At 53.3% G+C, this 13,740-nt stretch overlaps 1 protein-coding gene and 1 long non-coding RNA gene across 2 annotated transcripts in view; one reads left to right on the top strand and one right to left on the bottom strand.

Moving 5' to 3' along the window:
- The first annotated feature begins 537 nt into the window (after nt 1-537).
- VANGL2 (VANGL planar cell polarity protein 2) overlaps nt 538-13,740 on the top strand; it is a 29,088-nt gene continuing 15,885 nt past the window's right edge. The window contains exon 1 of the mRNA XM_081486168.1: nt 538-959. The gene's annotated coding sequence lies outside the window, so the exon portion shown is untranslated. The remainder of the gene's footprint in view (nt 960-13,740) is intronic.
- LOC145505449 (uncharacterized) lies at nt 8,020-12,006 on the bottom strand. Its single transcript, XR_014053051.1, has 3 exons — nt 10,534-12,006; nt 8,680-8,738; nt 8,020-8,212 (listed from the first exon to the last, which is right to left on the bottom strand). It is a non-coding gene; the product is annotated as an uncharacterized LOC145505449 (long non-coding RNA).

Genomic DNA, 13,740 nt, shown 5'->3' with positions numbered 1-13,740 from the left:
AACGCTCAAACCAGAGGGGAGGAAAAAAGTGTTAATGAGAGAGCATCCCAGACTGACTGGGCGGTCGCCGCTCGCAGCTAGAACACCAAGTAATTAAATTATTTTTGGAAGTGGGGGGATATGGTGGTGACAGTGTCAGAAAAACTCCCGTATGAATGGGAAGAAGGGAGCGTTTCTCGCCAGTAATTAAAACCAAGGATGACTTTCTCTTCTCGCAGCCCTCGGGGGGTAAAACTCAATCTTTCCACGTCCCAGATTCCATTGGATTTCGTGTAGCCGGGTCTGTGGCCCTAAAGAATTGAACATCGCCACCCCCGAGGGTCTGGGGGCTCGGTCTCCCGCAGGCGGGTGGAGGGAAACGGCTGGGCCCAGGCCAGGAATCGAGGCATCTCCCAGACCGCCGTCCTGGGCCGGGGTCACAGCCCCGCTACCGATTCCCAGGATCCTGGGGGGCCGCCGGGCATCTGGAGGCGAAGGGCTGAGGGGGAGGCGGCGGCTCGGGGAAGAGCGTGGCCGCAGACAATGGACGCGGAGGCGGGAGGGACGGCGGCTGCGGGAACAGCCGGGAGGCGGCACCCGGGAGCGCGCGCTCCCCCGCCCCCTGCACCCCCTCGGCTCTCGTCCCCTCCCCCTCTGCCCCCTCCCCCTCCTCCGCGGGCTCCCTATCTGATTCCTGATCCCTGATTCCTTGATCCTCGGTCCTGCCATGGGAGCTTGAGCGCCCCCCATTCCCCTCTGGCCCCCTGCCCCCGGGGCCCTGAGGGGGAAGAGACAGCGGTCTGGGACGGAAAGGGGGCGACCGGACTCAGGAGCCCCCCTCTACACGCCCCCCCCCCCCACAAACGTCCGCGCTGCCCGTCTACGAGCGCGGAGTTCGGAGCGACCCGAACGCTGCGGATACAAAGGCGCCGGGCCGAGCGGGGCGCCGGCCGAGCCCACCCGGCAGTTCGCAGCGGCGGGTGAGTGCCGGGCCGCGGGGGCGCGAGCAAAGTTTGCAAAAAAAAAAAAAAGAAGAAAAAAAAAGAAACAGAAAGAGGGACAATCATGCAAGGGGCCAGGGGGTGCCCAGCCCCGGAGCGAGCGGGGTGGCTTATGGGGGAAAGGGGGCGTGGGGTAACCCCCTTCCGGTCCATCCCCCCACTGCACAACGGAGTGCCCCCCAACTTTGGGGAGAGGAAGGGGCGCCTGGGGAGGGGGCGGAGCCCGGGCCTGGAGAACCGGGGACTTTCCTGGGCCCGGGGCCGGGGCGGGGGCCTCAGTGTTCCCAGGGGAGCCGGTTGGAGCCGGAGACTTGGGAGTGTGTGTGTTGGAGGTGGAGGGAGAGGCGGTGAAAGGATCGCAGTCTGGAGGTACTGGAAGGCGAGGATGTTTAGGGGTGCATACACACCTCAGGAGTGTGGGGAGAACCCCGGGCAGGTATGCGTTCAGGGTGTGAGGTGGAGTCCAGGGAGCCGCCCGAGGAGAGTAGAGGGGGCGTGTGTGCGGCTCGAGGATGGGGCTGGAGGCCGGAGACCCTGGCACTGTGGCACTGTATCCCGGGGCCCAGAGGACAGGCACCGGCATCCTCTTCACTTGTCTTTACCCGTCTGAGGGGCTGTGGGCTCTGCATTGGTGAGTTTTAGAGGCTTGGTGAAGCATCAGTGTGCGTGATTCTTTTGTTTTTGTGTATGTGTGCGCCTTGACACCAGTACTCTTGCTGCGTGTCCCTGCAGGTGGGCCCCTGGATTTGGAGATGAAGGTGTTTTTCTGTGCCTGAGTGTGTTTGCACGCAAGGAGCAGCTGACCATGCATGTGTGGTGTGTTTGGACATGTATTTATGGGTATACTCTTGGGAAGGGGTGTGTGTCTCTGTGTGTGAACTGGGGAGGGGTTTATGGGAAAGAGGTTTTGAGGAAGGTGGGTGTGTAAGAGCAAAATAGGGTGTACCTGGATAGGTGTGTGTACACCTGTGTACTAGAAAGAGATGTGAGTGAATCTGTGTTCTCGTGTACAACCTGTGTTGATAGATAAGTACCAGCGTGTGCCTGCCTTAGGTGGTGTGTGTATTTCTGAGTGTGTGTTGGGGGTACTGCCACTTGCCTCTGCAGGCAGATTTTCTTGGCAGGGAGCCCAAAGGGAGGGCTGTCTGGAGGGTTCTGAGGCTTCTTGGATGCCCTGCCCTGGTTTTGAGGGTAGTGCCTTAAGTATCTGAGACCTATGGGTGAGAGTGAGTGGGTCATCCTATGAGGTACCTGTTTTGGGAAATGGGCTTTTCTAGATAAAGGTTGTGTGTGTTGTGGGGAATAGGGAATAGGGATTTGGGTTGTAGCCCAAGGGGAGTCTAGGGGATTGGAGAAGTCAGGGAAAAGAATCAGAGGGATATCCTCTTATCCCACCTTATGGGTTGGGTTCTTGTACTTGGAGAGGCCACATTCTTGGCTTCCCAGCCCATGTTCAGCCCCCTCAGGCCCCACTTGTCTTGTAAAGCCACCTTGGCGTTTGCTGCTTCAGAGTCCACTCACTCTGCCCTGCCTCCGGGATCCTACGTTCCGGAGGAGTCTGGGGATTCTGGTGTGGGATGGAGGCAGGGGAAGGAGCACGCCTGGAGGGATAAGACCTGGTCTGGACATCTTCAGGTCTCTGTTGCACAGGGTTGAGAAGGTGGCATGGGAGCTCTGGGGAGAGCAGAGGGGGATGTTTTTTCAGGAGTTTGTACAGATCTATCTCACAGTTTTCCCCTTTTTCCTGGTGAGAAGCATGATTGGGATGGAGATGTGATCTGGGGCCAGGTCTGAGGGTGATGGATAGGGGGCTGAACTTGGCAGGAGGGTGGTTGTCCCTATGTCGAGGAAGGGGCAGGCACGCATCGAGGGCTGTTCTCTCTCTCTGTTATTATTTCTCTTTTGGGAGGAAGGGAAAGGGCGGGCATGCATGCCTTGTTTGCACATCTCACTCTCAGTCATTTTCCTCTTGCTGCCAGACCAACTGGTTGAGGCACCCAGTTTTAGAAGCTGAGACTGTGAATGCACAGGCCCGTTTAGGGTCTCTGGGTAATTCCCTAATGGGAGTCCTTAAGGGGCATGTGCAGTTGGAATGTTTGTATTTTAGCCCCCAGGGCTCCCCAACCTTTCTTAAGTCCCCGTGATAAGAGCAGTAAGAGTTAGAAAATTGGGACTAGAGGTGGGGCAGAGAAGGACAAGACTGGATTAAAAAAATGCATGATTGCCCCAAACCTGACACCTATCCGTTGGGTAAGGTTCCCAGAGATGAGTGAGGCACTTGAATCTAGGATGATGTGCTCTGGGGTACCTTGTTTGCTTCTGTCCTCTGATTGAATGCATGATATATTATACTGGTGTGTTTGAGGGGAGGCAGGGCTCTTCCATGGAGGAGAACTTGTGGTCAGACCTTAGGAAAGGCTACCTTTGAAAGTACTTCAGATTGGAACTAGTAGTGGTCGAGTAGGCCCCTCCTCTCCCATTGTCTTGCTCCTTCCTTCTCTCCCCCTAATTCTTCTGGGGGCTGATCTCTCTGGTATGCCCCCTCAGCTCCTTCTGCTCCTTTGAGATCTGAGGAAGGGTACCCTTCCCTGGCTCAAGAGCAGGGCAGACTTTTGTTTGTTCATTTGGTTTCCAAGCACCCCTTCCAGTCAGGGGGGCAAGAACTTGACTTATAGAAGCTTCCAGCAGAACAGGGACGACATCTGGGACCCCCACCCCCATCCCCTGAGTTTGAGGATCTCCAGTCTTCTTTGCTGTTGTTCCCGAACATCTCATACTGTGAGGCCAAAGTGAAGAGTCCAGCAGAGTTGGCTGGAATTAGGACTTAGAAGTGTTATGACATTGGGCAAGTTCTTAAAACCCATTCCTTAGCTTCTTACATGTCTTAAGACACCACCTTCCCACCCCAGATTGGGCCTCCTTCCCTGGGTGTCAGCTTGCTGTTAAATTCTGGTTTTGCCACTTCCTAGATCTGAGACCTTGGATAGAGTAGATAACTTTTGAAGCCTCACCTGTAAAATGGAGTTAATAATAGGCCCTACCTCTTAGATTTATGAGGATTGTGCGTGTGTGCTAAGTCGCTTCAGTCATGTCCGACTCTTTGGGATCCCATGGACTGTAGTCCACCAGGCTCCTCTGTCCATGGAGATTCTCTAGGCAAGGATACTGGAGTGGGTTGCCATGCCCTCCTTCAGGGGATCTTCCCTACCCAGGGAATGAACCCGTGGCTCCTGCGACTACTGCACTGCAGGCGGATTCTTTACCACTGAGCCACCAGGGAATCCCATTTATGGGGATTAAATGAAGTAATAGAGAGCACTTTGCACAGTGCCTGGCACTTGGGACGCCCTCACCAAGTGATAACTGGAACGGTTCAGGTTCTGATGAATGATTAGTAAGGGAGTGGGTTCTGGGTTTGGGGGGAAAACTAGACTTTGGTTCTGCACTTCTTCTGGTAGACCATATTGGGCACTGCCTACTCTCTGCCAGGTGCTGTGTGAAGTACAGGCGTGGAAGGGTGAATAAGATGGGCTTTCACAGAGGAGACATGCATAAACATGCCGATTCACTGTAACCCTGTGAGTAGTATATGGAGGTGTGTTGAGGAGGCTACCAGAGCATGGAGCAAAAGTACTTGGTCCAGGTGTGGGTGGCAGAGAGACTTCCCAGAGGAGATGTGCCCTTCATTGGAAGTTTTTGTTGTTGTTCTGTCGCCCAGTTGTGTCAGACTCTTTGTGACTCCATGGACTGTGGCACGCCAGGCTTCTCTGTCCCTCACCATCTCCTGGAGTTTGCCCAAGTTCATTTTCTTTGCATCAGTGATGCCATCCAGCTATATCATCCTCTGATGCCCTCTTCTCCTTCTGCCTTTAACCTTTCCCAGCATCAGGGACTTTTCCAATGAGTTGTCTGTTTACATCAGATGACCAAAATACTGGAGCTTCAGCTTCAGCATCAGTCCTTCCAGTGACTATTCGGGGTTGATCTCCCTTAAGATTGTCTGGTTTGATCTCCTTGCTGTCCAAGGGACTTTCAGGAGTCTTCTCCAGCACCACAGTTTGAAGGCACCAGTTCTTTGGCATTCTGCCTTCCTTATGGTCCAGCTCTTACAACTGTACATAACTGTACGTGACCCCTGGAAATTTTTTAACTGAGGTGAAATTCACAAAACATAAAATTAGACAGTTTATTTATTTATTTTGGCTGCACCATGCAACCTGTGGGATCTTAGTTCCCCCATCAGGGATTGAACCTGCATCCTCAGCAGTGAAAGCATGGAGTCCTAACCACTGGACCAGCAGGGGATTCCCTAAAATTTGCTGTTTTAAAGTGAACAGTGGCACTTCATATACCTATAGTGTTGTGCAATCACTGCTTCTATCTGAAAACGCTTTCATTATCCCCAAAGGAAACCTGTGCGCATTAAGAGGTTGCTCGCTGCTCCCCTTTTCCCAGCCCTTGGCAAATACCAATCTGCATTCTATCTCTATGGATTTACCTATTCAGGATATTTCATGTAAATGGAATGGTACAATGTGTGACCCTTTGTGTCTGACTTTCTTCACTTAACATAATTTTTTCATGGTTCCTCCACATTATAGCATCATAACTCCACTCCTTTTTGTGGTTGAATCATATTCCACTGTGTGGATCAAACTTTGTTATTCAGTGGTTAAGTCATGTCCGACTCTTTGCAACTCTGTGGAATGCAGCATGCCAGACTTCCCTGTCCTTCACTATCTCTCAGAGTTTGCTCAAACTCATGTCCATTGAGTCGTTGATGCTATCCAACCATCTCAGCCTCTATTGCCTTCTTCTGCTCCTGCCCTCAATCTTTCCCAGCATCAGGGTCGTTTCCACTGAGTTGGCTCTTTAAGTCAGGTGGCCACAGTACTGGGGCTTCATCTTCAACATCAGTCCTTCCAGTGAAAATTCAGGGTTAGCCTTGAGGATCAACCTTAGCTGGATTTAAAGGATGAGTTAGGCAAGCAGGGAGGGACTTGGGAAGGCGCTGCAGGTAGAGGCTGAGTATGAGCAAGAAGGAGCAGGGGTGCCACTGAGCCACATGCAGCTGGTGTTACTGGATCTTGAAGTATTAACTGGGGATTTGGCCTCAGTTTTCCTGCCTATGAAACGAAGTCTTGTATGGTGGGTGGAGTCGGATAATACCTCCGACTAATACCGGGAGAGGAGAGGCTGGGGTGTTATTGCCTGTTCTCAGAGTCTGGGTCGCAGATGGGACTTTTTAAAACTTGCTTTCTTTCCTCCTTCCTGGGCAGCTCCCTCCTGTATGCATCTGCTGTCATCCCTGTGGGTACCCATCTTCTTGTTTTACTGAGCATTGACTTCCCCTCTCTCTGAATTGACCTGAAATTTCTCTCACTCCCTCCAGGTGGGTAACCCTGTTCATGGGGAGATTTTGATAGCAGAGATGAAGGAAAAGGCCTGGGAGTAAATCCTACTCACACCCATTCGCCAGAAGCCTTCCCTTTTTTTAATCCTGTCTTTTGCTGATCTGACTTGGGCATCCTTCTGTCACCTTTTCTCCTGTGATCTGGAGGGAAATGAGGTGGGTCAGGAAGAATCTCTCCATGCTTCTCTCCACCCTGCTTGGTACAGAGTAGAGGCCTTGCATGGCCTCTACTTAATTTCCAAGAGCACTTTGGAAATTAGGTGTTGCTGTGCCTGTCTGATGCCTCTGGCAAGGCTGGTAATTACAGACATGACAGCTGGGAACGGGTTTGGGAGAAGCAGCTTAGAATCAGCAGAGCTGAGGATATCCTGGTAATCAGGGTGGGGCAGTGAGAGGGGAGAGTGGGAAGAAACTGGGGGCTTGAGTGGCGCGGGAGGCTTGGGGGCCCCTTCTTCTACCGCTCCACACGCAGCTGGGCTTAGCACCTGCAGGAGAGAAGGAGGTGATTAGAGCCCAGGCTGTGCCTCACTCTAAATGTGAAAGGAGGGAGGCTGGGGGGTCCAGGAGCCTCGAGGAAAGACGCAGAGAGTGGGATGAGGGGTTTTGGCTGCTCTCTCAGATCTGGGTGTGGTCTAGGTTAGACAGCGGCCATCATACAGGGGCTGAGGCCAACACGGTAGCCAAAGTGTTGGTTCCGTCTTATTCTGGGTGGGGTCTTACTTCTCATAGTGAGGTTTCGGGAACAGGGAGTGAGTGAAAGGAATTGGCTGCTCACCCTCTATTGGAGAAAGAGGTGGGAACTAACATTTTATTGAGCATCTATTATGTGCTTGACTCTGTGACATTCTATATACATTATTTCGTTGAATCCTCAACCTTCTGAAGTTGTCACCATTATCCCCATTTTGCAGATGAGAAAACTGAGGTTTATTTTGCAGATGAGAAAACTGAGGTTTAGCAAGGGCCAGGGACTCATCTAAGATTACATAGCTCGTCAGAGGCTGTGCCAGGTCTGTCTGATGTCATTGCTCTTCCATTTCCCAAAGTGCTCTTTCCACCTTTCCATCCTCTCATTTCATTTGTTCAGGTTTGCTCATTATTGCCTTTATTCTTGAACTTGAATAATTTCCCTGTCTCCTGAAAAGCAGACATGAGTCCAGATGTCAGCCTGAGATGTAAAAGAAGTCTGTCATTAGAGAGGGTGTCAGTCTGCTGGAAGAATGAGGTCTTCTGGGTAGAGCACCTTGTTGGCACAGCCTGGGGCAGGCCTGCCGCCTGGACAGAATATCCTCGGGGGGTGGCCTCTTCCTCTCTGCTGGGTAATTTCACATGTGGGGGCTCCAGCGCCATGACCCATGGAGTCTTGTTTCGTTTGGAAGGGCCTGGCTCTCACTGTAGGGTTTTCTAGCAACCCCCTAACAGTATCCCTCAGACCCCAGAGAGTTTCACCAGAGAGTTCCTGGCTTCCCCACTCTGGTTAGAAGACAGGGTGTTGTGTCTGTGTAGGGAGTCTGGGGAGGGGCTCTGGCCTTTTAAGGTGAGTGGGGGTGCACAGAAGCAGGTGCTGAGCCCTAGGAGGTGTGACTGCAGTAACTTAAAAAGCAACCGAGGTATGAACAGAAACACTTACTTTGTCACCTGCTTTACTCCAGGATTGGGGTGGCAGATACAAGGGTTGGGGCATGTTGAGGCTCCTCAGAAAGAGTGGAAACCTCAGGTTGTGGGTTTGTCAAGAGGGAGGAGGTTGGTTGGTGCTTGGGCCTTTCAGCTGGCTCGGTTTTCCTAGATAAGAACAGGCTGATTCAGCAGGTCAGAGGCCCTGGAATGAAGCAGGAGGAAAGGGTTTTCAGGATGGGGAGACCCTGGTCTGCCACCCCTGCCCCTAGTCACCCTGAGTCTCGCACCCTACTGCTTTTGCCGTACAAACCGGCCTTTGTTGCCCGTGTGCCCACGTCACAGCTCTTCCCATCCACATGAAGACCTAAGGGTGGCTGACTTCCCATCCTGAGACACTGCTTTCCACTCCCCCTGAGCCCGCCCCAAGGCAGCAGCTGGGTGAGCAGGCTTTGTAGGTCTCAGGGTCAGGGACAGTTGGGGCCCACCTCGGAGAGTAGGCTGAGAAGAGGGCGAGGCATTTTAGTTTTCCCGTGAGGGTGGGTGCAGGGAGTGTCCAGAAAGTCGGCCTCTGGGTCAGCCCAGCTTGTCTGCCTCCCATTGTCCACCTTCTCCTGTCCCTGCGGACACCTCACGGTACCCGCTTTCCTGCCTGACTCTTCCACAGCTTACCTGGTGGGCACGCAGGGGCTGGTCCTTTGCTCCAGCTGAGGGACAAAGAAGTTCAGAGCCTGGGGGGTGGGAATTAGGGGGCTGGTCATGGGTGAGAATTAAACAGAGGACCCAGCTACCTAGAAGCCCTGGTTCCCTTCTCACCAGCTCGGCATCCGACTCCCTTCTGGCCTGCCCCTGGGAGAAATGCCAAAGGGATTACTCACCCTTTCTGCCCCATGCTGCATCCTCCCACCCAGTGTTCCCTTCCAGATTGACTGGGAATGGGTCTGGGGGAGTCAGGGAATGGACTGCTGTGGTGTGTGTGCGACATGTGTGTACTTGTGTGCAGTGAGTTGGGAGCAGGGGCTTTGAGTGCTAGGGTGGGGGTGGGGGTGCTGGCGAGAAAGCGGAGCAGGTCTCTACAGAACCTGCCTGGCCAGGGTGGGTGGAGCTGGGTGGGGCAGTCAGGAGCCATTCCAGGTTTCCGAGGGGGAATATGAGTTTGGGGGGGCACGTGCGTGTATCTGTGTTCAAGTGTGTTTGTGGATTTGGAGGGTATTCAGTACTCTTGCCTGGAAAATCCCATGAACAGAGGAGCCTGGTAGGCTACAGTCTATGGGGTCGCAGGGAGTCGGACACAACTGAGCGACTTCACTTTCACTTTTCACTTTCATGCATTGGAGAAGGAAATGGCAACCCAGTGTTCTTGCCTGGAGAATCCCAGGGACGGGGGAGCCTGCTGGGCTGCCGACTATGGGGTCGCACAGAGTCAGACATGACTGAAGCGACTTAGCAGCAGCAGCAGCAGCAGCCTGCCCCTTGCTTTAGATAGAGGGAACTGAGGGAAATAGGTGGAGAAAGGCCTGGCTCTGGCTCCCCCAGCTCCTTTTCAGTTAGAACAGCAGCTCAGGTATCCTGATCGGGAGCCCAGTCTGAGGCTCCCCCGCCCCCTCCCCAGCATGCTCCTTGCACTGGGGTCTGGTGGTGAACAGCCGCATGGGCTGTCTGGGTGATCCAAGCATGGGCCTTCCCCTGCTACTCATCCCAGGGAGGAGAGGGATCCTGCCCCCTGCCCCAGGGCTCTCAGGATGGTGAGCTCACGTCTGGGGCTGTCCTGGGAGAGTGCCGGGTTTATAGGGCGGGGGCGGGGCTTGGTGCCAGCCTTTGGACTCCTGGGTCCAGCTCTTTCTTACCCCTTGGCCCACTGAGATCCAGCTGTTCTTTCTGGCCTCCTGGACAGTATTGTCACTTAAGGACATTGGTGTTTTTTTCGGGGTACAGAAATGAGGGTGGGGGCGAAACCCCCTTTTGGGTCTAGGGCTTGGGGCTGGTCCTGGCCCACTCTGGCCTTAGTTGTTTTTGTGATAGAGACAACCCAGCATGGGCCTTCTGGGATGGTGGGTTTGTCCACGGTGCACGGCTAGATGGGGATGATGAGGAAACATGGAGACCCTCAGTCAGGAGTGGTTGGTGGATGGGGAAGGGAACTACCTCTTTAGGGCAAGGCGCTCTTCAGTCTCAACTGTCTCAACAAGCTGAGGCCTGTCCAGTCTCTGTCCCTGTGTCACTAGAGAGAAGAAGGGACAGGGCAGGAGCCAGAGAATTTTCTCCTGTCCTGGCCATCTTCTAGTCTTGGCTGTTTTAAGCACCAGAGTCTGGAAGGAGTGCCATGGAGGGACCTGGTCTCACTCTGAGAGGAGCACACCCGAGTCGCAGTGTCGGTGAGGTCTTTCTAACAAAGAGGCCAGAAAGGGCTGCGTCAGATGTAGTACCAGGAGCTAACACCCTTTTTTCTCTAGGCCCTACCTTTTTATCTGTAAAACTTGGGGTTGTACCTTGGAAGGCCTCTTCTGTGTTAGTGCTGGAGCTTACCAAGAGTTGGGTGGGTCAGTCCACTGTTTCCTCCTGTGGTGGGTGGGGGTGAGCATGGGGAATGATGTGGGCACAGTCAGAGGCTCTGGCACTTCCCTCTCCTCCATGGGAGTGTGTTAGGGGCTGCCTCCCCCCATCCCAACATCAGACACCTCCTGTCTCCACCACTGTCTGACAGGGCGGCCTGGATTGAGCATGCCCGTGAGACTCGAAGGGATGTGGCAAAGGGGAGGAACCAAGCTGGACAGTAAGTTGTGACTTGGAATCTGTCCTGCCTCACACTAGCTGATGTCTTGGCAAGGGGCTTGTTCTCTGTGGACAGACATCTAGCTCCTTGGATACTGGGCTGGGAGGCAGGACTTCTGGAGGGTGGGCATCCAGCATTTGGGGTGGAACTGACATTGATATCACTGAGGCTGTGGTACGTGACGCTTAGGGAACCATGAGGCTGGGGGCCCACATGGCCACACCTCCCATGGGTTTTAGTGGGGAAGGAGGTGCACGGTATATGCAATAAGACCTAGGTTCTTGTGTAGGAATAAGACACTTCAAAAAAAAATTGAAGTATAGTTGATCTACACTGTTGTGTTAGTGTCACATGTGCAGCACAGTGATTCAGTCTTTTTGAAGGCTATAGGCACCAGAGACCTTTCGTGGGCAAGGGTCCCCAGACTCCTCTGCAGGAGGGGTCTGAAGGGGTGATCACATCCATTTCCTTGCATCCAGGCAGGACCACCCTTCGCCTGTCCTGGGCTGAGGAGAGGAAGGCCATTTGTTTAAAAGAGTGCTGCCCCTGTCAGAGGAGAACTTTTGGCTTCCTGTCCTCTTTCTCTTCCTCTTGCCCACTCCAGCTGGAAGTTCATTCTGAAATCCTCTGCAAGTGCCTTCCGCTGCAGCCCTTGTCTGGAACTCCCAGCCCTGTCTTCTGAGTGCATGTCTGTGTTCTGTCCCCTCCTCACCGTCCTCTCTGCTTGGTTGCCCTGCCCCCACAGTGCTTTGCCCCAGCCCCATCCGGGTCCTCCTCACTGCCTCCTTTCCCCACTCCTGAAAGGAGCTGGGACCGGGTGGTATGGTGGCCTAGAGTAGTGGGAAGAGGTGGTGACCATAGCCGCCTGCCTTCTGGTCCTCAGCCCACGTCTTGCTAGAGGATGCCCGAGTCTGTGTCCAAGATCTCATCCACCTAGGCTGCTCCTCCTAGCGGGGCAATGGGGAAGGGTCTAGTCTTGGTCTGCCTTTTGGCCAACACCAAGCCCTCCCGTGCCTCCCAGTCTACCCAGGGCCTTACTCCCTCTGCCTGTTGCCAGGTTCTGAGTGTATTTTTCCAAAGGCCTCTGATTGTTTCCTGAAGAAACCTGATCCCAGAGCTTATACAAAAGCTGGGGCCGCCAGAGGAGAAACCCCATTCTCTCCCGCTCTGTCCCTACCCCCCCACCTCCATAACCTCTCTCGCTTTGGATGCTGGGTATGGGTTCCAGGACCTGGCTGCCATCACCTAGGCAACAGGGGGCTTTGGTTGCCATGGTGATCAATGTGGGAGACGCTGGGCAGCGGGGACAAAAGCCCCCACATTTCCCCCCTGGTCCTCACCCCAATCCTCATGGGATGATACTGAGACACATTCCATTAATTTTATTTCTGAAAGGCCTTTGGAGGGGAGAAGGGTCTCCTTTTTGTGACAGACTTTCTCTTCCCTCCCTCACTCCTCTCTGGCCTGTTTTTAACCCCAGATAATCCATGGTTGGCTTGAGCAGGGAACCGAGTCACTGTGTTTTTGTGTCTGAGGTGGGGTTGGGGGCATTCTGAAAAGCAATGGAACAAATTCCCTTTTACAGCCTCCCACCTTTAAACCAGAGTGCTCCCTGCCCTGGACGAAGTCCGGACGTCCCTTCTGGTCCGTCATGCCTCCCGTCATGTATTTCCACTTGTTGATCCCATCCAGTGATCCCCTCCCCCACTCTCTTCCCTGGGAATGCTGCCCACCCGGCAGACCCTCCAAACCCCTGATTCCTGGGTCTGATTAAACAAGGGGAACTTCTGCCCTTCTTGTTTCTCACCTTAAGTCCCTCCCCATAGCCTCTCCAGTGCTTGGGTTAGATTCCTGAGGTACTCCAGGAGACAGCAGGCAAAGGTCTCAGAAACTGGGTTCATTTTTGGCCACTCTGTTTGGCAGGGGAGGGAGCAGCATGTTTGGATGCTTTCTGAGTACCTTGAGTTGGGTTGGTAGGGGTGGGAGAAGCAGGCCAGGGAAGCCAGGTTTATGTTGGGTCTTTAATCAGCAGCTGGGAGGAAAGTAGGGAGCTCTAGGCTGGAACAGTTTAGAACAAAGGGTTGGGAGGGGACTGGCACCCTGTCTGGTTTGAAATTTATCTGTAGGGGAAGCACAATGGCATCAGCTTCCCTCCTGGGTGTGTTTGAAGTGGTGGTTCTGATCTGCTGTGTGTGTGTGTGAGAGTGTTTGTGTGTGTGACTTTAGTTGTACAAACAGCAAGATTTATTTATACCACCTCTTTCCCAAGTCTCAGAGGAAGTGTCTGGAGATTGAAGCAGGAGTGACCCTGAAGTCAGAGTGTATTAATTGCTTAACTTATTACTTGCTGAGCAGTTTGTTAAAGTACTTCTTTTATCCCCAGTATACTTAACAACAACCCCATGAGGTGTTGATGTAAAACATCATTTCCCCTGTTTTACCAATGAGCCTACCAGGCTGCCAAACACAGTGAAGTTAAGTAACTTGCGCCTGATCACACAGCTCCCCAGTGGGAGAGTTAGGTTTTAAACTCAGATACTCGGGTGCAAATCCCAGGCTCTTTTTGCTGTTGACTCCTCTGGCAGATGTGAGAATTCAGGCTCGGGAGATGGAGAGTCTGGATTATTGTGTCTGTCTAAACTCGAGTCCGTGGCAGTCCTTTTCCTCTTTCCTCCACCTCCCTCACCCTGTCACCCACTTGTTCTCTTTGAACCTCCTGGTGGAATTGAGTTTGTAGGAGGATGACTAGAAAGAATGAGCTGAACCACAACAGGAGAGATACAGGCAATGTGTCTGAACTATATCAGGGACTAGACCAGTAGAATGGGTTCTTGGGAGATGGGGTAGAGGAGTCCAACATAATTTGCAGATAAGAAGGTGAATAGGGCCTTGTTTGTGGCAAAGGTTTCTAGAAGGGTTTAGGGTGGGTGGGTTAAGATATTGTTGTCTCCATTGCCTGA

The sequence above is a fragment of the Giraffa tippelskirchi genome, chromosome 5, assembly GCF_054371585.1.
Source record: "Giraffa tippelskirchi isolate mGirTip1 chromosome 5, T2T-mGirTip1v1.2.pri, whole genome shotgun sequence".
Taxonomy (NCBI): Eukaryota; Metazoa; Chordata; class Mammalia; order Artiodactyla; family Giraffidae; genus Giraffa; species Giraffa tippelskirchi.
This window is presented reverse-complemented; position numbering and strand designations above follow the sequence as displayed.